Raw genomic sequence first — 8,154 nt, 5'->3', positions numbered from 1 at the left:
TATAGTTGGATGACCTTTACTGATTATCTAGAGGTGAATGGCTGTTTACATGCAAGCATAGCATAAACAAAACAAAAGAAAACAAAACCCCAAGCAAGCCAAAATGCAACATAATAATTACTACTGGATACCAATATCCCCCCCCCCCCCCAACACACAGGTGCTCACTGACTCCACTCTTTTCTTAGATCTTGATCCATTGCTATTTTCATAGATCCCTTATCTTTCTAAAATTTTTGCAAATCCATTCTCTCTTGGTAGTTGCCTGGACCCTCATAGCTTTGCAAGAACATGAATGATTATTCTCTTTTTTATTGTACAAAATAATTCAGATCTCTCTTCCTTATTCCATTCATTTAGGATATGTCCAGAAGGCATCATTTCTCTTCACTGAAAAGTTCCATCAGGGTGTTTTCCTAAATAATATAATCTATCTAAATGTTGTCACTCCCCTGAAGGTAGAAGATGCTATAGATTGCATTCAATTATTTTTCAAATAATTACATACAGATGCAGATATATCTATATCTAGGTCTAGACAGATATAGCTATCGATAATATGTGTGTGTAGTTATCTGTAAAATAATACATATAGATATAAAGAAACTCTTGTTCATATTCAAGTACAAATTGCTTCATAGTTAAATGCTCATGTGTTTGGGTGAACTATAGGTAAACTTACGTGGAGGACTCTTCTTATTGGGCTTCCCACATTTGGAGCAGCTTTTACCTTAGAGCATCTTAAACATCAGTGTTTGTCACCTGAAACTGATGGCTAATAGAAGCCTAATTATTCCCATTCTGAGCTCTTTATATGATGTCTTTATGACAATGCACCAACTGATAATGGTTTGGCTCTGTGTCCCCACCCAAGCCTCATATCGAATTGTAATCTCCATATGTCAGAGGAGGGGTCTAGTGGGAGGTGATTGGATCATGGGGACAGATTCCCACCTTGCTGTTCTCATGAGATATTATCATTTAAAAGTGTTTGGCACCTCCCCCTTTTTTCTCTCTCTCTCCTGCTCCACCGTGGTAAGACCTGCTTGCTTCCCTTTCAACTTTACCACGATTATAAGTTTCCTGAGTCCTCCCAGTCATGCTACCTTAACAGCCTGTCCAATTAAACCACTTTTCTTCACATTTTCTTCATAAATTACTGAGACTCAGGTAGTTCTTTATAGCAGTGTGAAAACAGACTATGCAATCTTTAGGAAGGGAACATATTAACTTTACAATATTTTAATGACTTCAAATTAATATGTTAAGTATCCATTCTGTTGTGTAAAATGCTTTCATTAAATGTTTATTGAGAACAAAATGAAAGAAGGGAAGAAGAAAAACTGTTTCCACCTCTTTAGATATTTTGGCTAAAGTGTCTCAAAATTATAGGGATTGCATTGTTTCTTCAATTTGGACATTTGACATGTATTTAGTATTTCAATCATGGTTTTGCTCTGCTTGGCATATAGTCAATTTTTTAAGCTCCCTTTCCAAACCATCAGCCACGTCAATCATTACGTCCAGGGGAATGTTTCATGATGTTTAGGGACAAGGATTTTCTTTGAGAAATTTTGCACTCCTGAAAAAGATACAGGCATGGTAGATAGCTTCCTTCAAATCCTTATTGTTTTTATGGTGAAAATAATGCCTGCATATTCAGTAGCCATTGTGCACCTACAAGGTAACAAACAGCAGACAAGTCAATCTCTGCTAAGTCTAGCAGAGCAGGAAAAAAAGCATAGATAATTAAATAATGCTTTCAGAATTCTATCTCCAGACTGTTATTTTTCAGTAAAGTGTTGTTTAAACATTCTGAGTGTAATAACCCATTAATGCACCAATTTGAATTCCTAACTGATATATTCTGACAAAGGGATTTTTCAAGTACAGCTATAGAACTGTTCAGTTCCAAGTTTCTACTCAGGACATCTTGGGAAATACTGACAGAAAAATAATCCTTTAATCTTGGTTTGCTTTATTATGATTCATAAAGTCCAGTGAAATCATGACTGACTCATCAGTTCCTGGTCCTATAATGAAAAATGAGGTTCAGTTTCGTTAAACATAATTGTTTCTTCACGCACTATAAACTAGCATCTAGAATTGGTTTGTTTGCCAAGAGAGACTGTTATTTTGGTATATTTTAATTGGAAGCAATTGTAGCATTTTTTCTGCAAATAATAATGAACACTACTTTCTATTCATGTGATTACAATATCTTTGTTAATATTGATATAAATATTGTTTGGATATTAAAATATACCATATCAACATTTTTTCAGGTGAGGTAGAATCAAGAATGTACCCTGTAATGTACCTTATGATGTAACCCCATCATAAGTCAAGGAGTATCTGTACTTTAGAAGACTCAGGAGGAAAAGTCTTTTTTGTTTTGTCTATTTTTTGATTACCATGTTCTTCCTTCCTGATATTCCAAAATTTCTACTACTATTACATATCCATGAAAATTAAAAAAATATATATTTTATATATTCCTTCTTTTATCATTTTTCTGTTTAGATAGCTTGCTCTGGCCATTATTTTATGGTAGGTCTACTGTAGACAAATTATCTTATTATTCCTTTATCTGAGAATGTCTTCATTTTCCATCATTCCTGAAGAATATTTTTACTGGATATAGGATTCTGGATTGACAATTCTTTTCTTACCACATTTGAAACATGATGTGTTTATTTCTGCCTTCCATGATTTCTGGTGAAAAATTCACTGCCATTCACATTGATTTCCCCTATACATAAAGCATTCCTTCTTTCTTGCTATATTCAATATTTTTTCTGTCTTAGTTTTCAGAAGTTTTACTATGATATGTCTTACTATGGACTTATTTTGGTTTATTCTGTTGGCAGTTCACTCAACTTCTTGAATCTATAGGTTTATGTCTTTTTCTGAAATTGACTATCTAGCATTATTTCTTCAAGTGCTTTTTCAATTCCCTCCTTTCCTCCTCCTTCTCCTCTCTGTGTGCAACTCCAGTGAAAGGAATGATAGATCTTTTCTTGTAATCCTAAGGTGTCTGAAGCTCTGTTCATTACTTTTTGAATCGATTTCCTCTCTGTTACTCAGACTGGGTAATTCTAATGTTCTGTCTTCAAGTTTCTGGCTCTTTCATTATGCTGTTTAACCCATACATTGAGCTTTATTTTTGCAACCATACTTTTCATTTCTAAATTTTTAATTTAGTTTTTTTCCTTTTTTTATTTCTTTGCTGGAAATCTCTATACTTTGTGTGTTGCTAAATGGTCATTCACATGTTTTTATGGGGACTGCTTTAAAATTTTGTTATCTATACCTAACATCCCTGTATCTAGTGTTTGAACTTATTGTCTTTCTCTCAATTAGTTGAGATACTTCTGGTTCTTAGTATGATGAGTCATTTTTTATTGAAACTTGGGCACTTGGTTATTATTTTGAGACTCTGGATCTTACTAATTTTCAGTTTACCTGATTTTCACTACTCCAGCAGGGAAAGAGGGAGGTGCTGCCTTGTTACTGCCAATTGGAGATTGAAGTCCAGGCTTCCCTCTTTAATCTCTGTTGACACCGTTAGCCTTCTCTGAAATCATCCTAGAGGTGGGTAGAAGATGGAGTGCTTGTGAGTCTCATCTTAGCTGAGTGCAGGTAGAAATCTAGGCTACCCATGGAAGCTGCTGGTGGTATAGGTGGGGTTGGTCCTACAGGTTTTGTTGTTGTTGTTGTTGTTCTTTTCTTGTGGTGTTTGGTTGAAGAAGAGTAGTTAATGTCTAAAACTTTAATGCTAGGCTTCCCCTTTTCTAGTCTGTTTGGTAATAAAGAGCTAGACATCATACTTTTTTGTTTTTTGATCTTGTTGTATTCTTGTTGTTAGTGGTGGTGGTGGTGGTGGTGGTGTGTGTGTGTGTGTGTGTGTGTGTGTGTGGTGTCTCATTAGAATTTCTGTGTGGCTGGCTTATTTAACACTCAATCTTAAATGTTTAAGGAAAAAAAGCAAATCTAGGAAGCTCACTGTTATGGGATTTTTGGGGGTGTTGCTTTTCTGGCTGGAAACCTCTGTGACCGGTTGTACTTTTGCCCAAGTTTTGCTCAGCCCTGCCTGGTCCACTCAGCCTGGCAGGCTACAGTCAGCTCTTGCTACCGGCCTGGATCTCATACTTCTGAAGAGACTGGAGTGGAGTGGCAAGAGGTGTGTGAGTGAACAGGCATGGGGTCCAGCCACTGCACACAGTCAAGCACACTGGCTGCTGCAGTGGGTCAGGCAACTCCAGGTGCCAGCACAGGTGCCAGCTCATTACAAGGCTGTGGCTGGACCAGGCACACCAAAAGCACCTTCCATGGCTGGCACTGGGGAACGTGATGGTACCTGGAAGCTTGAGGACTCCAGAAACTTCAGGGGTTCAAAGGGAGAGTCACAGCCCTTGCTAGGGGAGCTTGCAGGTCTGGGATCCCCAAAGGGCCACAGCTCTTCTCTCCTTCTCCCTTCTCTCCTTCTTGTCACCCACAATGTGATGAGCAAAAGGCTGCTTCAGCTCTGTTTGTATTACAGCTCTTTTAACCCCTCCACTGGGTGGGTCCCAAGTTCTTGTCCTGTGTCCAGGAAGAATGGGGTACGCAGACAAGTGGAGGGTAGGCAAGACAGCGGAATTTTCTTGAGTGACAGAACAGAGAAGACCCAGAGAGGCTATCTCCTCTCCATAGGCAGGTCATCCTGTTGAGTATTCAGTTCTCAGCACAGAGGTAGCTCTTCTCTGCAGTGGGTCATCAGCAGATGGGAGAACCTGGAGTGGGAAGCTCCTCTCTGCAGTTGGTCGTCCCATCGTCTTCCAGTTGCCTCTCCATCCTCTCCTGGAGTCTTGCTGAGTCTGGGGGTTTCCATGGCCTCAGAGGGGAGGAAGTGCATCCTGATTGGTCCATGGGCAGCCATGGGTGGGCCCAGGGAAAAGCATCACACATTCCGACTCCTGTCCTTGGGACTGGCAGCCTGGCCCCAGGCTTCAGACCTTCCCTGGCTTGAAGGTGGGGCTTCACCAGGGACCCACACTCTTCCACCCTGAAGACTTTCAGTCTCCTGCTGCTGTTCATGAAGCCCAGGCTGTTTATGTCAAGGGCCACCTGCAGCCCAGGACTAGGATGTTTTCAGCCTCCCCACCGCTTCATTCTCCCTCCCATACTCATCAGTGCCCAAAGTCTGGAGGGGGCTGAGGTAGCAGGGGGCTGGTGTTGTCAGTGCTGCCTGAGCATGTGCACACCCGGCTGGGCTGCAACAGCACCCGGGCTTGGCCCCATTTTTGCTCTGAGATTGGAGTGGGCGCTGGGAGCAGGGAGAGGCCAGGCAGCCAGAGCAGACATCTCTGAGCCTATAGGGGGTAAAGGGGAGCCTTCCTGTCTCCCAGAGTGCAGAGATGCCTGGGTCTGTCGCTTTAGCTCGATAGCTGCAGCTGGAAAAGCAGGGCTCTTGCCTGCTCCCGGCACCCAAGAGGGAGGCCCATGTCCACAGCCAGGACTTGGGCTGCTGGAGCCATGCCTGGGAGGGTGAGACTGCTGTCTACTCCCGGCTCCTGCAGGCTCTGTGGAGGGCGGTACCCCGTCAGGCCCAGCTCCTCCCCAGGGCCCCTTTCTGCCCACCCATCCGTGCCCGACTGCACTGCTCCCCAACTGGCAGGCAACTTGGCCCAGCCCCATCATGGTAGACTCTGGGGAGCTCCCAGGTTGGGCTCGCCGGACTGTCCGCCGCCTCCCCGTGCCCTCCCTGCAGTGGTGGCAGGCTAGAGTGGCGACATGGGGCCAGGGGCCAAAGCGGCAGAGGCTCCTGGTCTGACAGTGGGTCCCGCCAGGCTGAGCAAGGGCAGGGGCGGCACAGTCGGCTGCCTCCAAGATACGGGGCATAGGGGACACAGGGCACAGGAGTCCCAACACTGCCATTGCAGCTCCCACCCGCAGCGACCTGCCCGCACAGCCCCCCACCCCCTTAGCAGCCAGCACCATGACAGTGGTTGCTCTGGACAGCCCACTACTGCCATCATCACTACCGCATCATTTATTGAGTTCTGAGGTCCCTAGCATGTCTACCTTCTCTCCGCCTTTCAAGAGTCTTCTTAGCTTGATTTTACATACGATATGCAGAGTTTTTAGTTACACTTGGCAGACGGAATAGGGAAAAGTGCTTCTATCTATCTTCCCATAAGCAAAAATGCATTTGCTCTTTTTTTAATTTACTGGACAGTGTTCTGTTGTATGGACAGATCCCATTTCTTCATTACTCAATTATTGTTTCTAGTTTTTGACATACATGAATAAAGCCATATTAAAGACATAGATCACAGGATTTCGTCTGAAAAAAAGGTTTTCATTCTGTTAGTGGTGGAAGAGATCTGAGTTACCGTGATTTACCAACGGCGAATCACACAGATATGCCGCAACCTCAATTCTTGCCTCCTCAGAAGAAAGAATTAGACTGATGGGCATAAGGCAGAAGGAGAGGCCGAGGCAAGTTTCAGAGCAGGAGTGAAAGTTTATTGAATAGCTTTAGAACTGGAAGAAAAGGAAAGAAGAAGGAAAGCGCAACTTGGAAGAGGTCCAAGCGGGGACTTGAGAAGCCTAGTACACAACCTGACCTCTTGAATTGGGGTTTTATACATTGGCATACTTCCGGGATCTGGCCTTACTTCTCCTGACCCCTGAGATATTATTGGGAAGCTGCTGACCAGTTTCAGGTGTTTTCTATAAGGAGATTATCTTTCCCGGTCACTGGTGGTGACCAATTATTACTTCAGAGAAACAGTTACCAACCACCTGACCATCACCTGATGGTCACCCAACACTCCTGGGGTGTGTGTGTGGGGAAGCCGTCTCCTGCCCTGCTCATACCCGACCAGCCACTGCAGCGATTCTACTTTGTTAAGTACCTTAAAATGAGATTGTTGTGTTGTATGGTTAGTATATTTTTTAACTATGAGAACCTGCCAGACTGATTTCCTAAGTAACTATAACATTTTTCATCACATCAACCACACATTATGTATCTCGTTGTTATGTATCTTCTTATTTTGAGCACTTATATTTTCAATATTTTTTAATTAAGCTATCTAATAGATGTGGCAAGTTGCTTTGTCAAGATATTCAGAAATACATATGCATCCAAAAAAGAAACTTTGAAATCGAACACTATTGTTTCCTAAGATTATGGTACAACTTCCTATGTGTTTAGATTGTGTATTGGTATCTTTTAAGCGTACTTTTATAGGAGAACTGTATTCTTTTCTTTTTTACAAATTTATTATGAAAACGTTTGTGTTTTAATACCATCATTAATGAAATATATTTCCAATTTTTATTTATAGGAATTTATTATTAGAGTAGAAGAGAATTATTAGTTGGTAATATTATTTTGTACCTACCTTGCATGGTTTAGAAAATTTGTTAAAACTCTGATAGATTTACTCTACTAAGGCCTCTTGAGTTTTATAAAATATAATATTAGGAGCAAAAATATGTATCTTTTATGTTTTTCATATGTTATGTCAATTATTTTGCTTTTTCTTATTTCCTTTTCCAAAATGTATCTGCACAATTTTTTAAACTTTTAATTTTTATGTACATAAGTGTACATGTTTATGGAGTACATGAGATATTTTGATACAGGTATACAATGTGCAATAATCACATCAGAATAAATGTGGTATCCATCACCTCAAGGATTTATCATTTCTTTGTGTTACCAACATTCTAATTATACTCTTTTAGTTATTTTAAAATGTACAATAAATTATTGTTAACTGTAGTCACCCTGTTGTGCTATCAAATACTGGATCTTACTCATTTGCTGTAACTGTGGTTTTTATCTAATAATCATCCCCACTTCCCTGTACCCCTCATCCCCTACTACCCTTCCCAGCCTTTGGTAACCATCATTCTAATCTTCATCTCCATGAATTCAATTGTTTAAATTTTTAACTCCCACAAGTAAGTGAGAACATGCAAAGTTTGTCTTCCTGCACCTTCATTATTTCGCTTAACACACTGTCCTCTAGTTTCATCCATGTTGCAAATGACAGAATCTCATTATTTTTATTTTACTTGTTTTTGGCTGATGGATACTTAATTATATACACATACCACATTTTCTTTATCCATTCATCTGCTGATGGACACTAAGGT

Source organism: Gorilla gorilla, chromosome 12 (genome assembly GCF_029281585.2).
Source record: "Gorilla gorilla gorilla isolate KB3781 chromosome 12, NHGRI_mGorGor1-v2.1_pri, whole genome shotgun sequence".
In the NCBI taxonomy this organism is placed as follows: domain Eukaryota; kingdom Metazoa; phylum Chordata; class Mammalia; order Primates; family Hominidae; genus Gorilla; species Gorilla gorilla.
This window is presented reverse-complemented; position numbering follows the sequence as displayed.